The sequence below is a fragment of the Canis aureus genome, chromosome 8 (assembly GCF_053574225.1).
Source record: "Canis aureus isolate CA01 chromosome 8, VMU_Caureus_v.1.0, whole genome shotgun sequence".
NCBI classification, from domain to species: Eukaryota; Metazoa; Chordata; class Mammalia; order Carnivora; family Canidae; genus Canis; species Canis aureus.
In genome coordinates this window covers 32304963-32332844 of record NC_135618.1, presented here as the reverse complement: position 1 = coordinate 32332844, position 27882 = coordinate 32304963, and the positions used below count along the sequence as shown (strand labels likewise).

Here is a 27882-nt window from a genome sequence, read left to right as displayed (position 1 = left end):
GTTGGCAGGAACTGAAGGTCCAGGTGCTTCCTTACACCAAGAAGATGAGCCATAGAATTAGTGACAACACATCAGAGCTATTGTAGCTCCCCACATAGGTCTTCAGAGTATGAAAAGATACAGTTCCTACTTCTCTTTGCTTTCCAGATAATTTTTTAACACTTCTTATGACAATGCTAACACAGAACCACACAGTGAAGGGAATTTGGGGTAACACAGTCCCGGATTAGCCAAATTAATACAGTGTGAATTCACTCAAGTCCACTCCTTGGTGAATTTCCATCTACAGATTCTTTTAACCAAATGACTTCCAAATAGAGACAAGAACAAGCCATGACTTTGCCTAACATGCTGAAAGCACTCCTTCCACAACTGAAAATATGCTAACAATGTCTGCCAAAAGTCAATTTTTTTCCAAAAGAAAGTTCTTCTAGATGAGTCATAGTCTTATGTATCTTATAACTTAAAACACTGTGATTACAAGAAAAACTACTATTAACATGACTTATGTTAGATGGAAGGGGGATGGGAGAGGGGAAGAAAAAAATAGATTCATATATGCATAGACATAATATCACACTGAGGATGAAATACTCATAATTATTGCAATGCATGCCACTAATCAAGATTTCTTGCAGGTGGGTTGTACCAAATCCTCACTCCTGAAGGATCTAGGTCATTAGAAATCTGTAAGATTAGATTGTGATAGTTTTCTCTTAACTTTGATCAGAAGACATGGGAATTCTAAGATGCACCTGGGGCAATCAGCTGCCTTCCAGATATATCCCTTCTGCCCCATATTGTACAGCAGCCACCCAATACTCCTTTGTAGTCAGGGTAAATTACTCCAACCCTGACTTTCTTTACCTGATTGTTTTTTCTCTCTCTCCCTCTCTCTCAGCATTAAGACACAAAGCAACTATTTGAAGTTTCAATTCTAAGTTTAATGAAACTATTGGTTTATCCCCTAATGGAATTATTTCCCCTTGGGAACTAGAATCTCTAAGACCCATTAGAGTTCAGAGTTGCATGGATAGGAAACAAACATTTTTACAGGGGCTGAGAGTAAGAAAGACACCCTTTAACTCTTGGACTGGTGAATCATGGCTATGGAAAGAAAAAAAAAACATCATAAATTAGTCTCTGATCTAAGACATATCCTGGACAACATTACCACAGTGCACCAACATAACATATTACTATAAGACAGTTCATTGTTCTACCAGACAACCTGTTTCAAGATGGGTAAAATGAAGTGAATTCCATGAACATGGCCACATTACTGCCCTTCAGTTGCTATAAAATTCTGTTTGAGTATCATGTATTAAGCTTCTGTAAGTCCATGGACTTAGCAAAAGTATCATGTGCAAGGATGGCAAATCCAGATCCTGAGTAAGTGTCTATTCAAGTGAAACAAAACAAAGCAAAACAAAAAGCCTGATGATTTTTCCGTGATAGAAGTAATCCAAATATAATCAATACAATACATGAGGCTTGGCTATTTCTTTCAGGGAATGGAGCCACAATGGATCTCAGTGTTGGCCTCTTCTTTTGGCAAGTTAGCCACTTAGCGATAGTTTTAGTCTGGTTGCCTTTAGCAAGTGTAAGACCATGGTACTGAGCCTGTATTTGCACTCTATCCCTGATACCAAGACCACTTTATTCATGAGCTCACTGGGGAATGACCAGGTTGTCTGAAGTAACAGGCTGACTGGTATCCACAGAATGGGTCTTGCTATGCACAAAATTATATGAATTCTTCTCTGCAAAGAGATTTCTATTTGGTGAGCATTCACATGAAGCACAAATATCCTCATGCTCTTTGATCATTCAAAGAGGTCTAGCTACATAAATATTCCCCAGTCATTCATCTCACCAATTTTCAATTACCTTCCTTAAAATCTATGACCATTTAGCCAAACTACTAACCTTGCTTATGAATATCTGTTGATCTCTAACTCTGGCATCTCTTCTTCCAGGAAAAATGAATCAAGCACACTGCTTTAAGCTCTGTCTACTGAAAGGATCTTCCATCGTTATTGTCTTCAAGGCCATACTGTAACTGGGCTTCGGGATAGCAGACAGCAGACATCTATTTTTGTGTAATACATATTGTCCAGTATAATTTATAAACCAAGATTTAAATTTAATTTAAATGGTTCTGTGCCCATGAAATGGCATAACCAAGGAATTGGTTAAGTAATCAAAATCCTGTATAGTAGTAACTCAAGTCAGATTTCTATTCACCGGACCTAAACTTTTCAACTCATACAAATCAGTGAGATCTTTAGTAGTCTGTCCATCTGTGGAAACATGACCCATCAATGCCAAATATATCTGCAGATAAGATTATTAGATTACTGCTTTATCTCTATTTCCCATTAAGTTAACAGCACCTACGTCTTTGATAATTTACAGCCTCAACCTGGTTACAGCCACTTTGGGATCTCATCATCCTTACTGCATTAAGGGACCTTGGTTTGATAGTAGCAATTCTCATTTTTCATTTCTAGGCTAAAATGAATAAAAACAACAGCTCTTTGGGGTGCCTGGGTGGCTCAGTTGGTTAAGCACTGGACTCTTGATTTCAGCTCAAGTCATGATCTTGTGGGTCATAGGATAGAGTCCTACATTGAGCTCTGAACTCAGAGAAGAGCCTGCTTGAAGATTCTCTCTCTCTGCCCCTTCCCACCTTGTGTGCACACTTGTAAGTGCTGTCTCTCTCAAATAAATAAATAGGTCTCTAAAAAACAAAAACAAAACAGCTCTTCAATAATAAAGAGCTATAACATAGCTCTTCAAAGCTTTCCTCATGAAAGAGTAGATTCTGGACCCTTCTAGGTGATATACTAAAGGAATAGTAGGCAACTTTTACTTCATAAGTCATATCTAACATTCTAATCTCTCTAAGCCTTTGGATAACTTCCTCTACAATATACTCAGAAAGCTCTGGTATTTAAATTTTCTCTAGCATAGGTGTAGGCCACATTTGGGTCCATATGTCCGTCATCATCAAACTATTAGATCTATTCCTTTCTATTTGAGCTAATAATTCAACTAAGAATCTTACATCAATAGATTCAGCCCAATCAAATATTATACTCTTTCCAACTGAACTCAAGACCCTTGGGACCCATTTTCTCATATTTTCCCCCAGATTCCTGTCTATATAGATTAGGAAAGTAATGCAATTATCTTGGTGTATGTCATAGTATTAACTGTTCATACTTTTTAATTCATCTTCTGGGACCAATTGGAACTTAAGTCTAGTTGTATATCTACAAGCTATCTTCTGAGGAGGATAGACAGTGCCTTAGAAAGACACATTATGAGATTCAGGCAAAGACAGATTCACTTCCTAAAATAGAGGCGATGTCTACTCTTACTATCAAATGAGGCTCAGTAAAATTTAGGGGACTAAGGTCCCCAGTTTCATAAAAATCTGCCTTCATGTTCCATTCCAATTTTCAGAAACTAAGTCTTTCCAAACCAATACCCTTTATCTAATATAAGAGATCCTATAAGCAGAGGAATTCAAGTTGCATTGTAATTCCCCTATCTGCAGGAACAGACTTTGGTTTAGTTTTCAGAAATCTCAACCATGTAGCTATAAGAAATGAGAATTTCTTACAGGGTAGTCTTTGAGTTCTTCTAATCCCTTGAACTGGAGTGAAAGATTTATGACCCTGAGCTCATGATTTTATTTCTACAAGTTCTCCACTGTGTTTATAAGTTAACAACCAACTCAATTTTACTGTTTATTTTCACTGAAGTGTTTCATAGTAGCAACTACTTATCATGCCTTCTTCCTCCTTTCTCTTCCTAGGTGCTTAAATACAGTTGTCTACAGGTGATAATTTTAAGTAACCGTGTCACCACTGTATGCCAAGACTACCAGTGCTTGCTTTACAAAAGGAAGCAATAAAAGATAGAAACTGAAGTAGTTTGGAAAAATCATACTTTAATGTTTTTATTCTTACCGTTAAGTCGACCACAGGAGGTAGGGAGCCTCCTAAAAAAGCAAAATAGAATTCTTTACTTAAGATTATTCATCCCAATGCACAACTGACTTATTTCTCATGAAAACAGAACATTCAGATAGACTACTGATTAGTTTAGCTTGCTTTATCAACTAGAGAGATCAACCTCCCGGCACTTATTTTTACCCTCAAATAAAATAATCTCTTTCATGTGTTAATTTTTGTGTCAGCTTAGTCTAAACATATCATGAAAAGTAGACCTTGCATCCTTTACCAGTTAAGAAAAAAAAAAAAAAAAAAGCCACGTGGTCCCAACTGAATCTAACTAGAAAGAAGCTGCTAGGAAAGTCATAGGGTATTTCCTGTTAAGTAAAACTGGTATCCCTATTGCCTGGAGTCATAGAGTCAGTAAGCACTTGCATTTTCAAATAGAGTATTTAGGGAGACCATGGATTTTCAAACTTTGAAATGGCCATAAATTAAAAAAAAAGAAAAAAAGAAAAAAAAGAAAAGAAAAGAAAAAAGAAAAGAAAAGAAAAGAAAAGAAGGAAGAAGAAAAAAGAAAGAGAAAGAAAGAAAGAAATTAGAAAGAAAGAAAGAAAGAAAGAAAGAAAGAAAGAAAGAAAGAAAGAAAGAAAGAGAAAGAAAAGAAACAAAACAAAACAGTAACAAGATTGACACCAGTCAGGAAAGTCTTCAAAACAGAATGATCTTTTGGCAGCACTGTCAGTTTCACTGTTCTGAAATAAATGGGGTCTATTGCTAAGATGCCAGAGAAACACTTCATTACCCCCATGAGTCCTGGATGAGTGAGGTTTGTGTGCACGAATTGATGGGTGGAGTACACTGGATATTGCTCTGTTTACTGTTAAATTTCTAGCAGCATAGTAAAATGCCAGCTACAGAGTCTTTGATGCAGCCAGCAGAATAAGCAAGGATAGTTTGGGACACAGAGAAATTCTACTGCCTGTTGTTATTCTCCACTGGCTCAGAACAGAAGAAATCAGTTAGAAGTCAGAGGGGAATTGAAGTACTAAATTTCATTTGGTTTCAAAGTTGGGGAAAAAAATAGTGTTAGTCACACAGAGAGGAAGAACATATAGAATCCAAAGTGGTCACACACAAAAAACTCTTGGAAGATTAGTGAGGCCAATGGAGATGAGGGCCACTAGGCACCATTAAGAGGATATTTTGTCTGAAAGTAGAGGTATATAATTTCAAGTGTTCTAAGCATGAAAATAAACTTAAGTTTTATTCATATGAAGTCAAAGTCAACTACTGGATAAAAAACAAAACAAAACAAAACAAAACAAAACAAAAAAAACCTTCAATATGACATCTCCAAAGAATACGTATACCAAGAATAACTGAAGAAGCAGGTGGTTCCATGGAAGAAACAATTTCATATTTTTTGACAGGTAGTATAGATGTTAAGGTCCCTGATTCTAGAGTCAGGTTTTAATCCTGAGTTTTAATCCTGAATATAGCTCCTACATGACCTGGGCAATTACCTTAACTTCCCTATACCTCCAGTTTCCCATAAGAAATACTGGTGGTTGATGGTTATATGGTCCTTTAAGAGTTATTCTCAAGGTTAAATAAGCAAATACATATAAATTACTTAACTCTGTTTATAGTAAATATACTCTAACTCTTGCCTCTGTTTAGACCCAAATGTTAGTATTTATGTAAATAGATAGGATTGATTTTCTTGCACTCCATTTGCTCCTAAATCAGAAGATTTCTTGGTTAAATATTTTAGTGAAGTATAGATTGATGCTTTCCTGCATCTTAGTAACATTCGCATAAACCTCAGGAGGCACAGGCAGCTGATAAGCAGCAAAAGAGTAGAAGCAAACTTTTCAAGAAGTCATTGCCCAGTTACCAGTATAGAAATTCCCTCTACTACTACCTTAAAAATCTTGCATCTGTCACTCAGAAGACATTCAATGTCCTCCTAGTCAAGAAATACCTGACACTTCAACAAAATATCTTCAATTTTGATCTTCCCTTTTGAGAAGTATTTTATACTATCTAAGCTAGGGTACAAAATAACCTTTTTAATTAGTTTTTTGGAATAAATGCTTGCTATGCCCACAGTGAATAAGTCTCAGGGAAGGTATTTGTATAACAATACTACTGTGTACCTGAGTATTTACTGGATTGAGAAGTGAGGCTTCAAACATTTCAGATGTAATGGTACCTGAAGAGAATTCTTCAATCCAGGACTTTAAATATACCACAAAGGTTTACTGACAAATACTGAGTTCATACTCAGTAGTAGAATCCTATTCCGGGGGGGGGGCGGGGGGCACGTGGGTAGTCCAGTGGTTGACCGTCTGCCTCCTGCTCAGGTCGGGATCCCTGAAGTCCTGGAATCAAGTCCTGGGATCGAATCTCACATCAGGCTCCCCATAGGGAGCCTGCTTCTGCCTCTGCCTATGTTTCTGCCTCTCTCTGTGTCTCTTGTGAATAAATAAATAAAATATTTATTTAAAAAATCCTATGATGAGTACTATGTACACATACATATTACAGAGCTGCACTGCCCAATATAGCAGCCGCTAGTCCTATGGGGCTACTGAATACTCCTAAAAGTGGTTAGTCCAGTTAAAATGTGTTCTAGAGGCACCTGGGTGCCTCAGAAGGTTAAGTATCCAACTGCTGGATTTAGCTCAGGTCATGATCTCATGCTTGTGGGATTGAGCATCAGGACTCTGAGCTCAGTGTGGAGTCTGCTTCACATTCTTTCTCCCTCTTTTTCTGCCCCTCCCCAATTGCACTCTCTGTATCCTCTAAAATAAATAGAAACTTTTTAAAAGTGCATTAAGTGTAAAATACAATTCAGATTTTGAAGACTTCTTCCAAAAAATGGAAGTAAGAAATCTCGGGTGCCTGTGTGGCTCAGTGGGTTAGGGGTCTGCCTTTGGCTCAGGTCACGATTCCCAGATCCTGGGATTGAATTCCACATTGGGCTTCCTGCTCAGGGGGAGCCTCCCTCTCCCTTAGCCCTTCCCCCCAGCTCATGATCTCTGTCTCTCTCTCTCTCTCTCAAATAAATAATAAATATTATTTTTTTAAAAAAATCTCAATTTTTACTATTTATTGCATATTGAAATAATATTTTCTTCATGTCAGGTTAAAAATATGTTGTTAAAATTAACTTCTTTTTACTTTTTCTATAATGTGGCTATTAAATTTAATAGCATGTATATAGTCATCACTATATTTCCATTGTGCAGTGCTGTTCTGAAGGATAAAAAGCAGATTTTGACAGCAATTATAATTTCTCTTTCACTTAAGGATTTAAAAAAACAATACTTAAATATTACAGCTAAGAATGTGATTCTTCAATTCTCTCTAACCTGAAAAATCTTTTCTTCAATTATTTCTATATTTACATTATCTTTAAAAGACCAGTTTACTATCTGAAAAATAGGTAGAAAAGAACTGTTTTAAATCTTTACTGATGGAAAAGCAAAACAACTTTATTGGCAGGATAGGCTATTTTCCACTTGAAGTTGGAGCTGAACACCTAATTCCTCCATTCATGAATACTAGAATATTTCTGTAAAACAAGTTAGTTCTTCCCAGTAGAGAAAGCCTAGGAAGCCTTCTATTTACCATTTCTGTCATCATTGTTACAGTTTTATCATTACAGCTTAATCATCTCCTACAAATGGAAATCCACCCTCCCTACTCCCGTCCCCTCCCAGGGGCATTATTTTAGTTTGCTTTCTTCATTTCCATTTTACAAAGTAGTCTAATCTGGTCCTCCTGGAAATCTCCCTTTATATTTCTAGATGTTTGCTTTTGCTTTTGTTTTCAAACAACTAAAAAGTTACAGAAAATTTGTAAGAATAGAACATTTCCATTAGATATTTTTCTGGAACATACATACATACATAAATTAATATTTTTCTGAAACCATGTGTGGATACATTGCCAACATAATGTCTCATCTCTCTTGAATATTTAACTATGATTTTCTATATATAAGGTGACTGCCTTATAAAACTGCAGCAACACTATCAAAATCAGTCAATTATCATTGCACATGAGACAGGCTTTATTTTCTAAAGATGACTAAAACCTAATCTCTCTTCCATCTCACATGTTCTTTTTATAAAGTGAGCTTCACATTTCTCCCATCAAATTTGTGGTTTCAGCCTAAAAAAAGGAGAAAGTGGGAAAGTCTTTATTTACTGTCCTTGCATCTGAGTAACTTCTGAGGCTAAGTCATAAATGATGATAGAACTTCCGTATGATTCTCTCCGGATACTCACTATTGGAACCCAGCTACCATAGTGTGCCGAAATACAAGCCTAACATGGAGGTCTGGGTTCTGAGCCAATAGCCAGAATCAACCACCAGGCAAGTGAATAACATAACAAATGATTCTTGCTTCCAGCCAACAAGTGTTTTCAGCTAGACGACTCTCTGGTTTCATGGAGTAGAAAGAAATTATCTTCACTGGGCCCTTTCTAAATTCCTAACCCACAGAATCTGTAAGCATGATACAATCATTATTATTATAATTTACACCATTAAATTGAGAATGTTTTCATATACAATAGATAACTAGAATAATACATCATCATCATCCAATCCTCAAACCCCATTCAAGTTAGCCAATCATTGTCCTAAACAAATCTGTTCTAACAAAGAATTCAGTTCAGAAATAGAGTTACATTCATTTATTAACCTCCTTCAATCTGGAACAATTTCTCGGTGTCTCTTTTCATGATCTTAATGTTTTTAAAGATTATAGGCCCAGGGGTGCCTGGGTAGCTCAGTTGGTTAAAGGTCTTACTCAGTTTCAGCTTATGTTATGATCTCAGGTCCTGGGATCAAGCCCCTCACTGTGCAGGCTCAGCCCAGAATCTGCTTGCCCCTCTGTCTCTGCTCCTCCTTCACATCCTCCTCCCCCACCCCACTCACATTTTCTCTCTCACACTCAAATAAAAATAAATAAATAAATAAATAAATAGATAGATAAATAAATAAATAAATAAAATCTTAAAAAAAAAAAAAAAAGATTACAGGACCCACTATTTTACAGAATGCCCTTACACTTAGGTTTGTCTGAGATTTCCTTTTGATATGATTCACATTTTGTATCTTTGGCATGAATACTGCAGGAGTGATGCTGTGTTTTTCTTTTGCATTCATATCATCTAGTACATAAATTCAATTTGTTCTAATACTAGTTATATTTACTTAGATGCTCAGTAAAGGTGTTGTCAGTAAGGTTTACTCTTTTTTTTGTAATTGTGTTTTGTTCGAAGATAATTTGAGATCATATGAATATCCTTTTTCTTTCTTTTTAAGATTTTATTTATTTATTCATGATAAACATAGAGAGAGAGAGAGAGAAGCAGAGACACAGGCAGAGGGAGAAGCAGGCTCCATCCTGGGAGCCCAACGCGGGACTCGATCCCGGTTCTTCAGGACCATGTCCTGGGCTGAAGGCAGACGCCAAAACGCTGAACCACTCAGGGATCCCCGAATATCCTTTTTCTTATCAAATATTTATTTATCCATTTAGTTTTTACATAAGTATGGATCATGGTTTCTTCCTTTATGCTATAGTATGATCCATTATTATTTTATTTATTTTGATATCCAAATTCTCCTAGATTTGATCAACGTGATCCCTTAACTGGTAATAATTATCTGATAAAAATAATTTTATTTCTAGAAAATAAAAATATTTTCTACTTTCTGATACAATAAGATATTTAGGCTCACCTTGTACTTCCCTTCCCTTGCCTTAGGATCAATCATTTCTCCAAGGAGTCCTAAGTCACTTTTAGTGGAGAACAGTGTTTAAAACACAATGTCTGGTCAATAAAGGTGTTTGTGTTTTTTTTTTTTTTAAGGTGTTTGTGTTTTATGCTAACCCATATGCGCAGTATCTTTCCTGGCTTTGGCAGTTCTAGTGCCCTTCTGCTGGACCCTAATGCATCTATCCAAGGCTAAAACAATAGGTATTTATGATAGTATCTTTACTTTTTACCCTCTAGTATAAACAAACAGTCCTTTGGTAAATGAGCACTTCCAATATTTTCTCCCAACTCTGTTATTTTAAATGAATAACACTATTTGTTCACTAATTTATAGACACTATAAATCTGTTCAGACCAAAATACACACATACATACTCATTTTATACCCTAGATCATTTCACTGGCAAACTAAAAACTAAACTAAATTAATGTTTGATTAAACACATTTTGAGAATTGAAATCCCAAGAGAATTGTGCAAATCCATTTTATGTGATAATTAACAATGTAAAACCTGAGCCACATAGAATAGTTTGGAATTTTATTTAGATAGTCCCCAGTGTCAAACAAGAGGGAATTAGGTTTATTCAGTGGAATGTTAATTTTCATAAAAGTGCATTTCCACAATTAAGCCATGTTTTCTAACACAATTCAAGATAGGGTTATAGATATAGATAAAATGGTGAAAATTAGATAAATAGTCAAAGATACATTGAATAAAATTTGGTATCAAAGATACATTGAATAAAAAATATATACATTGATATAAAAAATTTGGTCTCCAAAAAAATTTGGAGACACATAGATTTAAGACACAGTCTCTATTCTCAAAGAGTGTATTGTCTACTGGGAAAGGTAACCATATAAATAATTATAATAATTAAGTGTGGTAAGGGTGACAATAGTGATAAGCACATGGTGGGGAGACACACAAAAAAGGCTTCCCTACCAATCAGAAAGAGAGGCATTTGGTAAGAAAGGACTATTGCCATCTTCCTCCTTGAATCAGGCCAACCAAGGTAGGAAATCACCTACAGAATATGCTCTTGCAAGCAACTTTCCTAATATGGGAACTGATGGAAACATAGCTAGCAAGTTGGAGAACCAGAAATGTTTTCAAGAGTAGACAAGTTCACAGCAAGGAGAATAATGTCAATGCCTGAGCTGGTCTCCAAAGAGCTACTATTTTCCAATATTAAAAAAAAAAAAAAAAAAAAAAAAAAAAAACTGATCTTTTAATGCCTTCAAATTAGGACTGTGAATTTTAAATAAATAAATTGATAGAAAAAATAGAGAAAGCAAAAGGAAATTATTTTCTTATTCTCAAAAGTGGCTATTGTACAATACTTACTCTTACCTTCTGCTAACATGACAAATCTTCAGAAAATATCATTTAAAGTTAATTTACTTATATTTCTACACTGGTAGAGTCTATAACATATTGTGTTAAAATAAAAGTTAAATTTATCCTGCTGGCTTTCCATGTTTATGATATAAGGTAGAAAATTATAATTAACTAGTTCTCCAGTTTTCCACTTAAAAATGTATTTCTTTAAGCCACTTACAGATTACTTATAGTCTCAATTTTAAGTTTTTCCATCTTTAAAAAGTGTTGGCTATACTGGCACTGATTATGTTTTAGTGCATTCTAAGATAGTAGGAAGCCATAATGTCTTCCACATTGTGTTAAGTCACAAATTTATTCAAGGCTGTGGATAACTTGTTTTAAACAGTTGTTTCATTTCATTATTCTGAGTCCCAGGACAAACATCATGGGATAAATATACTGTAAATATTTACATTTCTTCACAATAATGGGAATCACAAGGCTAAATCCCTATGTATTGCTCTAAATATTTACCCTCCTATGTTAGTAAATGCACTCAAGGACAAGAGCAATCATTCTCAGTGTTCACAAATAAGAACTGCTTAACTTAGAAAAGTAGATATTTCCTGCATATAACAGAAAAAGGCAGAAAAAGAAACTATGAATTCCATCAGGTTTTTTCCCATATACATATATGTACATTTGTAATTAATTCTATACATAATTATATGCTAATAATATAATTGATTTCATATATACATTTATACTTTAAAATCACAAGTACTCGAGGACATCAAAGGACATCAAACTCCTGCTGCTTGTAAAAGATGTGGCATATAGGAAGTCAGGATAAAGTATATACAGTCCTTAAAAATGAGAATAGAGAGACTTAAGTCATCCTCAGAAAGTATCTCTCACTCCAAGAAATGTCCTGGCAGCAAAGCAAAAAAAAAAAAAATTTTTTTTCTTCTTTTATTCAGACAGCTGATTAACACTGAAATCACAAAGTCTCTCTCTGATTATATTTACTCTAACAGCTCTTTCTCTGGTTAGTCCCAGTATATTTGACCAACTCCTTTCTTTTCTTTTCTTTTTTTTTCCTTCTTACTTTATTTTGTTTAAATTCAATTTGCTAGCCAAACTGTGGAAGGAGCCATGATGTCCTTCGACAGATGAATGGATAAAGGAGATGTGGTCTATATATAAAATGGAATATTACTCAGCCATCAGAAAAGACCAACACTCACCATTTGCTTTGACGTGGATGGGCCTACTCCTTTAATAAGAAGGTTCTCCATTGTTAAGCCACTTTTTTATTTTTTCCTCCAATCCATTTAGCTCTATTAATTTTCACTTCCTTTCCTGTATAGAGTAATCTTTATGGACTACCACTTCAAATATGTGTTCACATTAATTTTCCCAAATTTTTATAAATCAACTTAAGACTAAACATAAACAGAACTATTTGGCAGGAAAAAGAAAATACAGTGTTGAAAACTCTGTACCTTAAAAATATACTTAAACAATTAAAAGCAGACACAGCTTTGGTGCAAAAATATATCCAAATAATAGGGAAGAATTTGTAAAACTGAGTATCACAGATATGTAATTTCCAGCAAATGACAGAAAACAAATTAAGAGAAGGAAATTTTGAATCAGGCTGTAATAGAGACTATATATGTGTATGTCATATTTCATATATGTCACATCTGGCTTAAGTTTTCATCGAATGTTTACAAAGAAAAATCAAATAATCACATAATCACATAATCTCATATAGTTATAGTGTTTGTAGCTGTTCCCATGTGGGTATGTTTGTGTGGGTGAATGTGTGAATGTGTCTGTGTCTGTATATGTTTTTTTTTCTGACTATATAATACACATTATATAAATATGCAGTAAAAGGAACACGTGAGTGAATAAATACAGATAATTTAGAAAACAACAGATATGCTCAAAATCTCCTGAATTACTGTCTGGTACTGCTGGGTAGTGTTTTTTACTCTGGTACACTTTTGTGGCTTTTTGCACTCGAGGCTTTGAGCCCAGGGCTCACAGGCCAATGAAGCAGCACTTCTTAAAAGCTATCTATCACTTGCCCAAGAGCACACCTGTTTGAGTGGTTCACCCATTATTTTCATATAATATTTTGACATTATTTCATGATACAGTTTGACCTTACTATGTTACAGTCATTTGGCAGAACCTTTGTTCCCCAATGCTGTGCCATCGCATAATCCAAATGGTGAACATATATTTTCCTTAGCTGGCCTGCAGACCTGTTACAAATTGACCAAAATGTTTAACCTTAATTTTAAGGATTAAAGCTATTTGTTTTATGTACTTTTATCTGTACTGGTCTTTTAAGGGCTTAGACTAGTCCTTTGGTATTTTTATGCTCAGCACTGGACATAATACAAGAAATATATTAGTTTCCTAAAACATGACTGCTGAATTGCACATCCCTGAGAACTAAGTTGTTGGTTCACTCTTCTCCATATGTCATTTTAAAATCAATACTATATTGATGTGAAATTGAATAAAATAATATACGGTATAGATATTACCATATTAAATAATTAATTTTTCATTGATTTTTCCATACCATTATTATAATAAAGCCACAAATTTCTATTGAGTATCTATCTGCTTTCTGGCAATTCCCACTTGGCATACTGGGTTATAATGTCAACAAAATCTTGGATCTGTGCCCAAGGAGCTCACAAGTCTTGTGAGGGAGTATAGTCAGAGGGTGACCATAACTCAATGTTTTATCTGAAATAGAGGTAAGTACAAAAGCATACAGAATGTACTCTGATTCATTTCTATAAAAAGGAATAAAGACTGGTTTCCAAAAGAAGATATACCTAAAAAAAAAAAAAACAAAAAACATGAGATATTTCTGTGCTTACAGTCTAACAAAATGGCCTGCAATAAAGACATGTTTAATTAATTGTTGACTTTAAGCTAAACTTTTTACAATATATTATGATTCCACTATTTTTTTTCCTTCATGTTCTTCTGGACTGAAAAACAAAACCAAAAACAAAAATCATCTTCCTTTATATTTAAATTAACCAGGAATGGTTTAAATTCAAAACAGCATGTTCTGTCTCTAAACTATGAATGTCTTCTTTTAAATGTGTAAAATAATTTGTGAAGTAGGATGGAATTTGAGATTATTTTAAAGGACAGCTCAAGAAAATATTAGAATGAAGTTAATCTGAAACTTCTATCATATAGAAATTGCTTGAGAAAATATAAGTATGACGCCATTAGTTTGTTAATCTCATAGTTACCGCATCAATTTAAGTAAAACTGAGAAATAATCCTGCCCTCTAGTGGTGCTTAATAAATGTCAAAATATACTGAAAACACCATTTTCTTGGTACAGCCAATTCCGAATTTACACATATTTGAGTAGAAAACACTAAAACCTTATATTTTGTATTAACAAATAGGTGTGCTTAAACTAACTGTTTTGAATGTTGTGTGGGACATTTCATTTCCTTAGAAATTAAGCAAAACAAATTTTGTTACATAAGAAATATTCCACCCTGCCTGTGCTCGTGAATGGTATTACAATATTAAATTAGATTATTTGATGGATTCTCTTTCCATTTGAATTTTGACAAAAAAATTACCATCTAGGGAAAATTTACAAAGTCTGAACGTTTCCTTATTCAACCACCTACCAATTTATATCACCACCCAGTTTTCCCCATGCCCTCAACAAGCTCTCATCATGTTGTTTATCTCTGTTTAAAGGTTAGAGAACCCACATCTCTCTTGCTGACATAGGACTCTAAAGGAATGCAATTATCACAACTAACTAGTTTATTCTTGTAATGTCTTATTCTTGATTATATGTTAGATGACATTTAAAATACATTTATTCTGGGGATCCCTGGGTGGCTCAGCGGCTGTCTGTCTGCCTTTGGCTCAAGGCGCCATCCTGGAGACCTGGGATCGAGTCCCACATCGGGCTCCCGGTGCATGGAGCCTGCTTCTCCCTCCGCCTATGTCTCTGCCTCTCTCTCTCTCTCTGTGACTATCATAAATAAATTAAAAATTTAAAAAAAAATAAAAAATAAAAAAATAAATAAAATACATTTGTTCCAGACTTCTACTATAAGAAAAACAATATTTTCTACAAGTAAACATAGCATAATTGTACACACAGAAATTATAACACAAAAGAAGATACACGGGTATTGAAATATAAAGACATAAATCCTAAAATTTAGACTACTTGCATTTTTTAAATCTGCACTTATTTTTACATATGATTGACATTAAAAAATCAAAACTAGCTTATAGTTATAGAAACATAGTAGTAAAAACTATTAGGTGTTTCAGAAACAACTATTTAAACAATGAATGAATGTTTGAAAGAGATTTATTGACTTAGTCAAGGTTGTACAGTTGGTTGGTTGGTTGGTTTACTGAAAGCCAGAACTCCATGGCAAAATATGTTTTTACTTATTGTTCAACACTACTTCTAATTTACCAACATACCTATAAATATGATTTTCTATGGTTCAGAATCTTGTCATGCCCACATCCTAATCCTGAGAATCTCTAACTATGCTACTTTACAAGAGCAAAAACTGAGGCTCTTTGAGATAGGAAGATTATCCTGGATTATCTAGGTAGACCCAACATAATCACAGTGTTCCTTATCACAGAAAGTCAGGAATGTCAAAGTCAGAGAGGGAGATGTGATGACAAAGCAGAGAAGAGAGAGATTTGAAGACACTGTCCTTGAAGATGGGGTCACAAGTCAAAGAATGCAGCTGGTGTCTATAAAGTGGAAAAGGAAGGAAACATTCTCCCCTAGAGTCCCCAAAAGATTCAGTCCTGAAAACCATTGTATACTTCTGACCTCAAGAACTGCAATAGATCTGTGTCATTTTAAGCAACTAATTTTATAGTAATTTGTTATAGCAACAATAAGAAGCTTAATAAAACCCAATTAGATTCTAAATTCCATGAAGTCTGGGGGAATTTCTTCTCTTTTCCCTGTCTCATTGACTATCGAAGTATGGTGCCTGAAATCGCAATTTCAGAATCATCTGAGGCTTTAACAACAATGCACATTAACCCATTCTAACCTCAAAAGGCTTATCATAGCCACCATGGGAGGGGCTCAGAAATCTCTGTTTTCAGAAGCCCCGTAAGTGATAAGTGCAAAGTTTGTGAACCACTGACTTATATAAAGCATATCTTTCTCCTAGTACAGGGATGAACACAGACTGGAGAAATAAACATACACTTTAACAAATGTAACTGAATTATAAAACTGACAATACCTTGACTCTCACTCCACAATATGATTGATAGACTTTTACAATTTAAGTGTTTCAAAGACTTCTTCAAGGAAGAAACAGGGACATAACCCCTCCCTACAACCATGCACTTCCCCTTCAAACAACATATGGTGTAAGAATGAGGTTGAGTCTAGAATTGGCAAAGTAGTCTAAATACTTCCTAATCTGCCAAAAAAAAAGATTTGAAGCAAGAACAGATAATCTATTTCATTAATAACATATTAGTTTATTAAGTCAAAAATTAATATTCTAAAGAATAATACCAATCTGGTTCTCTCTCTTTTTTTTTTTACTACATAGATATATGTGAAAATATTCTCTGTAAAACATTCAACCAAAATAAATAGGGCAAACTAAAAATAACTCTTTTATTACTCATCACTTTCCCAGAATCCTCACCCTGGATGTAACCATCCCTAACAGTTTTACAGTTTTGAGTGCACACTTAGGCTTATGGATTTATATAAAAGATCATCATACATCCATACAATGACTCTCCCACCCAAATGAACACACTCATATTTGTGAGTCTATTATCTCTACATATGTAACATAGAGATTATATATGAAGAAAAATAATTTTAGAAGTAAATAGAATATGTATATATGTATATCTGTATATGCACATACTAGTCATACACAGAAATAAGATATATATATCTTTTGTCTTGGTGTTTTTCTATTTTAGAACACTTATGTGTATTTTATTTGTTTTATGGACTTAAAAAAGAGTGGGCACTCTAAAGTTTGTTTTACCTATCACCAATGATGCACATTTACATTTTCCAAGTTCTCATAGCTTTGTAAACACATACACACATATTTACATATACATAAATACATATACATTGTACCAATGGAATGTAACATGTCAGTGAATTGCTGTGATCAGAATTATGTCATCAAGTCCTAACACACAATACCTGTTTACTAAATGTCTTAAATAAATGAAGGGCTGTATGATCCAACAGTAACAGAGTATAGTAGTGTCACCACATTCTTACCAGTATTATTATTTAGCAAACGGGACATTAACCTAATATATGGTTTAAATGGATTACTGGTGAGAGTGGAACAAGTTTCCTTATTTTTATGTGTAAATATATTTTTCACGTCAAATTGTTCATACATTTTGTTCTTATATATACTAAGAGTTTATTTATTTTAGTTTTCAGATAGATTGATTCTTGTATGTAATAAGCAAATTGGTCACTTGATGTTTTGAACAGTACACAGTCCCTTCAGGAAGCATAAGGTTTTTCTTTTGGAAGTGTTTTCAGTAATTGCTGTGTTACTTTCCACCTGTCACAATAACTTGGAAGATACTTAACATGACCAAGTTTAAGAAAAGAAATACCTAAGACTAGGTGGATATTCAAGCCTCTTTTCTCCACATATTCCAAAATGAGGACAAATAATTTACTCTTTTTGATTTGGGGAATCAGTCAAAGGCCCAATGAAATAAATATAAATCTCCACAGCAAAGGAAACAGTCAACAAAACTAAAAGGCAACCTATGGAATGGGACATCTTTGCAAGTGACTTTAGCAATAAACAGCTAGTATTCAAGATCTATAAAGAACTTTTTCAAACTCAACACCCAAAAAAACAATCAAGAAATGGGCAGACATGAAAACACATTTCTCTAAAGAAGACATACACATGCCCAACAGATACATGGAAAAAATGTTCCACATCACTTGGAATCAGGGAAATACAAATCAAAACCACGATGAGATACCACCTCACACCACTCAGAATGGTAAAATTAACAAGCCGGGAAATGACATTTGCTGGCAAGGATGTGGAAAAAGGGGAACCCTCTTACACTGTTGGTGAGAATGCAAGCTGGTACAGCCACTCTGGACAATGGTACAGGGGTTCCTCAAGAAGTTAAAAATAGAGCTAACCTACAATCCAGTATTTGCACTACCACTTTATCCCAAAGATATGACTGTAGTGATCTGAAAGGGCACCTGCACCCCAATGTTTATAGCAGCAATGTCCACAATAGCCAAACTGCAATGGAATATCAGCCATCAGAAAGGATAGATACTTCCATTTACAGTGACCTGTATAGAACTGAGGGTATAATGCTGGAGTGAAATAAGTCAGTTGGAGAAAGACATTTATCATATAGTTTCACTAATACGTGGAATCTAAGGAACAGTGCAGAGGATCATAGAGAAAGTGAGAGAAAATGGAATGGGAAATCATCAGAGAGGAAAAAACACATGAGAGACTCTTAACTCTAGGACACAAACTGCGGGTTGCTGGAATGGAAGGAGAGGTTATGGGGTAATTGGGTAATAGGCACTAAGGCGGGCACATGATGTGATGAGTACTGGGTGTTATATGCAACTGATAAATTATTGAACACTACATCTGAAACTGTTTAAATAAAAAAAAAGAAAGAAATATAAAGCTGGAAATGTAAAACCTATTCAGCAAATGCGAAAATTTCTACTAGGATATTTTAATCTGTAAGAAAATTGAAAGCATTACTTTTCAGTCAGATAAAAACACCTTCAGAAAGATTAAATGAAACTGAGGAAAAAAATGCATTTTAATTACTTGGATTCTGCTAAACAGAGAAAAAGAGTTTCACTTGGGGAAGTCAGCCAATATTTTACAGAATATAGAAAAGTAATGCAATTCATACTGCCATAGATATGATTTAAAACTGTTAAGAGTCTAAATATGAAACCAAACTAGATGCTATTTGGAAGATGGGCTAATTCAGGAAGGTCTTTTGGCATAATTAGGAGCCATTATTTCTTATTTCTTCAGATTTGATTCCATTAGTAAAGTGAAATTCACATTGTGTTAACACATTCAGAAAAGCAGGGAACCACTGAGGGGAGTGAGAAGTAAATACAAACCATCTGGGCATAGTCATATTTTCTAAATAATTATATCCATAATAAGAATTACTAAGAAATTATACAGATCTTCCTTGACTTACAAGGGGGTTATGTCCCAATAAACTCATCATAAGTGAGAAATATCAGAAGTCAAAAGTGCATTTATATACCTAATATACTGAACATCATAGCCTAACCTACTTTAAATGTGCTCAAAACCTTTACATTAGCCCACAACTGGGCAAAAACATCTGACATAAAGCCTATTTTATAATAAACTGATGAAAAGCTCACGCAACTTAATGAATACTGTATTGACAGTGAGAAACAGAATGGCTGTGGGGGTCCAGAACGGTTGCAAGTGTGTCGGTTGTTTACCTCGTGATTGCATGGCTGACTGGGAGCTACAGCTGCTGCTGCCCGCATCACAAGAGTATTACACTACATATAGCTAACCTGGGAAAGTATCAATATTCAAAATTCAAAGTATGGTTTTTACTGAGTGCTTACCACTCTCACGTCATTGTAAAGTTGTAAAATTGTAAGTCAAACCATCGTAAATTGGGAACCATCTGTATTTATCTTAATTGTATCTTCAAAATCTCTCCTCTTTCCAAACAGGAGAAGGAGGACAAAACCCACACAAATTAGTGTTTTCTATTTTTCAGTATCTTCACATATCTATATGCTTAAAACCCATTAACTACTGTGATGTGTTGATGTACTAAGTAAGTGATACTTAGGATATTAAAATTTCTCTTAAATGACATGGCAGTACCAGTTTCTAGAAGGAAAAGCAAAGAAAGGAAGAAGAGAGACTGTATTCAGTCCAGGAGTGAGGGAGGAAGGGGTAAGTAGGAAACTGAAAATTAACACAGGTATAAATAAAATATACCAACCCATTCTAATTGTGTCTATGGAAACTAGAAATTTAAAATTTTGATAAAATCCAATCAGTTTGCTCCTCTATGGATCGTGCTTCTGAAGTTATATTTTAAATATGCTTTGCCTAAGTCAAAGTCACAAATCTTCTTTAATCATATTATATTATATTATATTATTAATATATTAATAATTATATAAAATAATACACTCTGGTTAGTCAGGGTGCTGCAGTTCAATCACTGACCAAGGTCTGTTTTTGCTGATGTGTTGAGTGCCAAAGCCAATGTCTGTCCCTTGTTGTGTTCAATTTATTTATTCAATAATTCTTACATGAGCCAATAATTCTGGGTTTTATTTGGTCAGGTGGTGGGTATTGAAAAGACTAGACACCCATTCACTTTCAGATGCTTTGATTTTGAACTAAACATTTTACCTAATCCCTCAAATCTCTTTACTCATGTGTGAAATGAAGAAAATTATACCTTTCTTACAGGATTTTCAGATGATTTAATTAAATAAGTAATGTAAAACATTTAGCACAGTGTCAGGCATATCGTAAGAAATAAGCAAATAAATAATTGATTCTGGATGATGATGATGATGATGATGATTCTATACTATGTGCTTGGGAAAATAATTAACGTTCTTGTAGTCTGTAATTTGTCTATCCATTTATGTACACTTTGTTCTAGTATCCAATATGTCTATTTTATGCCAGTAACACTGTCTTGGTTAAGTTTAAATAAATTTTGGAATCAGGAAGTGTTTAAATAAATTCCTAATTCAGGTAGTGTTAGTTCTTCATCTTAAAAGTAGTTTTAGCTATTTTAGGTTCTTTTTATCGACATATGTATTTTAGAATCCATTTGTCATTTCCAAAATAATTCTAAAAATAGACTTCGATAAGAGCAGTTTTAGTTTCATAGTAAAATTTAGACGAAGGTATAGAAATTTACTGTCTACCATTTGTCCCTACACATGCACAGCCTCATACGTTATCAGCATGCCCCATCAGACTGAAGTGTTTGTAATAACTGATGAACTAAGGTTGACATATATCACCCAAATTCCATAGTTTACATTAGGGTTCGCTGTTGACATTATATAGTCCATGAGTTTTGACAAATGTATAATGGTATGTATCCTCCATTGTACATCACACAGAATAGTTTCACTGCCCTAAAAATCTTTTGTGCTTTACCTATTTACCCCTCACTTCCTTCCTCGTCCCCCCTGGGAACCACTGATCTTTTTCTTGTCTCCACAGTTTTGCCTTTTTTAGAATGTCATATAGTTGGACTCATGCCATTTGTAGCTTTTTTGATTGGTTTCTTTCATTAAATAACATGTTTTAAGTTTCCTCTACAATTCGGAGTAAATACTAAATAAAGCATGATTTCTGGATCATATGGTAAGAGCATATTCAGTTTTGTAAGAAACTGACAAACTCCCTTCCAAAGTGGTTCCACCAGTTTGCATTCCTCCCAGGAATCAATGGGATTTCTTGTTGCTCCACATCCCCACCAGCATATGGTGCCAGTGTTAGGCATTTTGGCCACTCTGTAATAGGTATGTACTAGTATCTTGTAATTTGTTTTCATGATGACTTTACGATGTGGAATGTCTTTTATGTGCTTATTTTCCATCTCTATATATTTGCCAAGGTATCTGTTAAGGTCTTTGGCCCAATTATTAATTATTATTATTTTTTTTATTGTTGAGATATATTTTTTTAAGTTTTTAATTTTCATTCCATTAGTTAACATAGTGTTGTATTAGTTTCAGTTGTACAATATAGTGATTCAACAATTCTTTACATCAGGGATGCCTGAGTGGCTTAGTGGTTAAGTGTCTGCCTTTGGCTCAGAGCGTGATCTCGAGTCTGGGGATTGAATCCCACATCGGGCTCCCTGTGGGGAGCCTGTTTCTCCCTCGGCCTGTGTCTCTGCTTCTCTATGTGTGTCTCTGCCTCTCTATGTGTGTAAATAAAATATTTATTTATTCATGAAAGACACAGGGAGAGAGAGAGAGGCAGAGACATAGGCCAAGGGAGAAGCAGGCTCCATACAGGGAGCCTGACATGGGACTCGATCCCAGGACTCCAGGATCATACCCTGGGCTAAAGGCAGGCGCTAAACCACTGAGCCACCCGGGCTACCCAAATAAAATATATATATAAAAAAAAATTTCTTATATCACCCAGTGTTCATTGAAAATGCACTCCTTAATCCTCATCACCTATTTAACCTATCCCACCACCCTTGTGGTAACCATCAGTTTGTTTTCTATAGTAACAGTCACTTTCTTGGTTGTCTCTCTCTTTTCTTTTTTCCTTTGCTCATTTGTTTTGTTTCTTAAATTCCATATGTGAAATCATATGGTATTTGTTTTTCTCAGACTGACTTCATTTAGCTTTATACTCTCCAATTCCAACCATGGTATTGGAAATAGCAAAATTTCATTCTTTATGGTTGAATAATATTCCATTATTTATATATGTGTATATATAGATATACACACAAACACATACATGTACCACCTCTGCTTTATCCATTCATCTATGGATGGACACTTAGGCTACTTCCATATCTTGGCTATTGTAAATAATCCTGCTATAAATACAGAGGTGCATGTATGCCTTTGAATTAGTGTATTTGTATTCCTTGGGTATATACTCAGTAGTGTGATTGCTAGGTAATAAGGTAGTTTTATTTTTAATTTTTTGAGGAACTTCCATACTGTTTTCTATAGTGGCTGCACCTGTTTGCATTCCTACCAACAGTGCAAGAGGGTTCCTTTTCCTCCACATCCTTGTCAACATCTGTTGTTTCTTGTATTGTTGATTTTAGCCATTTTGAAGGTGTGAGGTGATACTGCATTGTTGAGTTTTAAGATTTCCCCCCTACATTTTGGTTAACAATCCTTCATCAGATGTGTCTTTTGCAAATAATTTTTCCCAGTTTTTGATTCATCTTCTAATATACTTGATAATGTCTTTCATGTAGAACAAAATTTTAAATATTACTAAAATCCAGCTTATCAATTTTTTCTTTTATCCTTTTGGTGTTGTAGTTAAAAAGTTACTGCCAAGCCCAGCATCATCTAGGTTCTCGTTATCTTCTAGGAGTTTTATAATTTTGTATTTTACATTTAAGTCTATGTTCTATTTTGAATAAAATTTTTTCAAGCATATAAGGCCTGTCTAGATTCAGATTCTTTGCATATGGATGTCCAGTTGTTCCAGCACAATTTGTTGAAAAGACTTTCTTTGATCCATTGTATTGCCTTTGCTCCTTTATCAAAGATCACTGGACTATATTAATGGAGTGTCTATTCCTGTACCTTCTGTCTTATTCTATTGATCTATTTGTTTACTCTTTCTCCAATACCACATTGACTTGATTACTGTAGCTTTATAGTAAGTCTTGGAGTTCCCACCAGGATTTTTATTAGAATTGACTTGTATCTGTTGATCAATTTGGAGAGAAGTGACATCTTGACAATATTGAGTCTTTGGACATTTGAACTCATTATAGCCCTATCTATTTAGATCTTTTAAAAATTTTCAATGATATTTTGTAGTTTTCAGTATACAGGTCTTGCACAGCTTTTGTTGGATTTACAAATATGAAATATGTTGAGATTAATCTGATGAGAAACATGCAAGACCTGTACATAAAAAGCTGCAAAACATTTATCAGAGAATTTAAAGAGGATCTAAATAAATGGTGGCATTCTTCTATGTTCCCGGTTTAGAAGACTCGGTAAGTATTTTTTTTTTACTATCCTAAATTATTTTTATTTTAGTTTCTGGTCATTTAATGCTTGTATATAGACATACATTTTTGTATATTTATCTTATATCTTTATTATTTCTAGGAACTTTTTTGTAGTTTCTATCAGATTTTATACTTACACAATAATGAAAAAAATTAATTCTTAAATCAAACAGCTCTGTCATGGATTTGATATATTAATATAAGATTATATCATTTTGGAATTAGCAAAAATTTACTATAATGAGCAGCAAAAGCATTCAGGTCACTAATTTTGTCTGGAACAAAGCTTTACTATTTGAATAATATACTAATATATCTAGAGAGTTCAGTTAAATGATTGTTAACAAAGCATACTGAAATGAGTAATATTTTAGAAAATAAATAAGCATATAAACGTCTCAAGGGGACTCTTTTTACAATGGCAGTTCTCCAACCATTGTAATATTGACCTTGAGATGATCTCTCTATGAAGTAATGACATATTTGTGTATATGCATTCGTGTGTGTGTTTAACTTTACATTTTAACAATCTTTCAGTAATAATAATAATTATTTTATTAAATGAATTAAATCACTAGAGTAGAAGTTGCTCAAAAAATAGTTTTATTATAATATTAGGATTGTAGAGAGTGACATAGTTTACAAAGAGCTATCATATATACCATCACTTGTTATTATTACAAAAATCAAAGTTATTGTTTATCCCCTGTGTAGAAGAGAAAATTGTGCTTATGTTTTTTTTTTTTTTTTGTGCTTATGTTATCTGTTATAATATTACACATATCACTGGGAGCATATCCAGTACTCAAACTCAGAGACATTTAAGGAATTTTTGAATATCATGATGTCAATAGTAATTGCCTTAAAACAAGTAGGAAACAAATAAAAAGTGCATATAAATAGTATTTTCATTAAAGTGCATCTTTCAAATAACATACATGCTTTCCTAAACCAATGTGAAGGTTTTTGGTACCAACAGCCCAAATACAGGCTTTAAAGAAAAGTGTTTGTTTTACTGGCAAAGATTTTGTAATAGCAAGGTTTGTTCCAGTATTTTATTTGAAGTAAATAGTTATAGCTAGCTAAGATGGCCCACAATTTCACAGCACAAATGGAATGTTTTCACTGGATAACTGCCATTGATGCCCTTTTTGACTGCTTTTTGCACTATGGCACTCCAAGTATTTTCAGTTAAATATTACTGGCAAAATGTGTTGTGTCAATTTTTCCCTTCTTTTGGCCACTTTAAAATGTAGGAACTGACATCCATGTAAAGTATCAGCTCTATCTTGTCTCCAAGTAAATCTTTATCAGGTAAGGCATTTTATTTGTCCATTCAGACTTAATAGCCAGTGTGATGTGTAATTAGTCTCATGGCCATACATTTAGTACTTGTTGTGGCTGAAGTAGGTCCTAGTCTGTATACCCTGTATATATACTAGTCTGTATATATACTAGTATATAGCTATACTAGTATGTCCTAGTCTGTAGGTGTTTTAATCCTCTTTTCCTGTTGGTCTGATTTTATTGCTTCTGCTTCAGTGTCATATTCACCTAATTTGATATTTATGTTGGAAGTTAAATCTACAAAGTTAAAGAGAAAGAGAATTCTCAAGAGACTCATAATTGTATTCGTTGAACATTTGTGTATACTGAGGCATAAGCACCATGAAAGCAAGGGCTTTGTCTTTTTTAAAGCTATTATGTAGAGCTAAATCAGTGCTTTTTTTTTTTTTAATATAGCAGGCATTGAATTAACACTTATTTAATGAGTGAACCAAGTGGTAGCACTTACTGAGATAATGACAACTATGGGTTGGGGGCTTTGTGTAGAATATCACAAGCTGAGCTTTGGATACATTAATTTGAAAATGCTTTTGAATCTTCAAAGTGGAGATGTGAATTAATCAGAGTTGAGAAATAGAAGAGGGAAGCAGTCTGGATAAAAGATAAATATTTAGAATCTTCTGCATATAGATGAAACCTAAAACCATGAATAAAAATGAGAGTCTACACTCTCCCTGAATAAAAGAAGGGGACCTATGACATCGCCTGAGAAACTCTACCACCTATAAAGAGATTGAAGGAGAAAAGTCTAAAGGATAAGATTATCAATAAGCTGTTCCCTATACATTTCCTCAACATGCTAGGGCTATCCACCTTGGAATTAAAGACCATGTAAGCCATCAAGAGAACTTCAGAGCGGCAAGATAACAGAAAACAACAAAAAGAAGGAAAGTACGAGCTTTCTTTTCTAAGTTGTGAGTAGCTGACTATGTTTCCTGAGCAACATATTATGATGTCTGAACACATATGAGCAGGATTTAGGGTTTTAATCAAATAAAATTTACAACAAAATTATCTAGCATATTTAATAATATGACTAATCCTTATTGTGCTTCATGGTAATTAGGCACAATGTTAAGCAGCTTGCAGAAATGAATGTGATTAGCATAATGTTTATATAGCTAAACTCAATTGTTTTTTTATTGTCAAGTGAAGAATAGGGAGGCAAAATATGTGTAAGAAGGATGCTTTTTTGAGGTCTCTTCAAAACTCTTTGATAAATAACCTGGTAATAGCTTTCTTTGCAAAGTAAAGAAGCTCCTCAGTCAAAATACTTGTTAATTGCTTTACAAGAAAAGCCAGTAAAGAATAGATTCTGAGTTTCATTTCCCATCTTGATTTAAAAATCTGTCATCTTATTGACAATTTAAGGTGTTTAAAAGATGAGAAGAAAGTAGCTTAGTAGAATTTAAACAAATTGGCATCTAATAAGAAGAAGGTCAGATCAAGGTAGCCTAGGAAAAAGCCAAAGACAAATTGGAAAGACATCATGATAAAGTTAATGTTAGGTTAAACAAGCAATATAATGAGAGAAAGTCAGAAATTACCATCTTTTTATCTTTCACAGTGCAATTTCTGACTTTTCAGGCAAATCAGAGAAAGTTCTGTGGCTTCCGTCCATACTTTAGTAACATAAATTCTTATAATTATTTCCAGTCATAAAAGTTATATCAAGTCAGTAATTAATGCCAGTCCAAATTAATAATTAAAATTTATAAGCTAAGATAAAGCTTAGCTTTTACTCTTATCTCAATTTGGTCTCTGGCAGGGTACATACCTTCAGTGGAAAAAGGTGTTATGGTAGGTGTCTTCCTTTCCCAACCTTGCTCTTCTATATTCTCATTCTTGTATACTAACTTTGTTTTTTATTTCTTCAGGGTTCAAAAAAATAATAGAAAAAAAAAGAAATTTATCAAAGGCCAGAAAAGTTCTTACTTGACTAACATAGTCATGGTCTAATAGTTATTTTGTTCTCTGGGCTTGGCACTGTATTTAGAGTAAAATCTATATTTGTTTTACATTCTTCTCCTAGTCTTCCTCTTCCTTCTCCTTTTCCTCTTCCTCTTCTCCTTCTTCTCTTTCTCTTCTTCTCTTTATTTCCTTCCTTTTTCTTTCCCCCCTCCTTCATCTTTTTTTTTTCTATTTCTATCTCAGAAATGTTAGCAACTGTTTTAATTCAAATGTCATTTTCATTTAGATCACTCTCTTTAGTGGATGATTTCATAAGGACAAAAAGGGGTCATTTAATTCAGGGATAGGGTAACACTAAATGGTTGTGCCTAATAACAACTTCAAAATACATGAAACAAAAACTGATGTCACTGTAAATCACCAAATATTGCTGGGTAGTTTAATATTCCCCTCTCAATAATTGATGGGATATTTGACAGAAAATCAGTAGGTATAGAAGACAAAAACAAACAACAACAAAATTATTAACCAACATGACCTGAAAAACATTTTTTTGACCTGAAAAACATTTATACAGCAAATGAAATTTCCAACTTCTTTTTAGGGGTACCTAGAATATCTTTCCAGAAAGATTCTCAACTATGAAAAAAAGTTTCCAATGAACAATCCAAA

At 34.0% G+C, this 27882-nt stretch overlaps 2 long non-coding RNA genes across 6 annotated transcripts in view; one reads left to right on the top strand and one right to left on the bottom strand.

Moving 5' to 3' along the window:
- Nucleotides 1-922: 922 nt before the first annotated feature.
- LOC144318573 (uncharacterized) lies at nt 923-27189 on the bottom strand. The gene is made up of 4 exons (XR_013384616.1): nt 27077-27189; nt 3981-4012; nt 1930-2067; nt 923-1107 (listed from the first exon to the last, which is right to left on the bottom strand). It is a non-coding gene; the product is annotated as an uncharacterized LOC144318573 (long non-coding RNA).
- LOC144318576 (uncharacterized) overlaps nt 8258-27882 on the top strand; it is a 56280-nt gene continuing 36655 nt past the window's right edge. For 3 of the 5 annotated variants that reach the window (XR_013384620.1, XR_013384621.1, XR_013384623.1), the window contains exons 1-4: nt 8268-8488; nt 9863-9970; nt 12231-12383; nt 13716-13880. This is a non-coding gene — a long non-coding RNA (uncharacterized LOC144318576). Of the gene's footprint in view, nt 8489-9862; nt 9971-12230; nt 12384-13715; nt 13881-27882 lie in introns of all 5 variants that reach the window. The other 2 variants (XR_013384622.1, XR_013384624.1) reach the window with 2 other exon arrangements.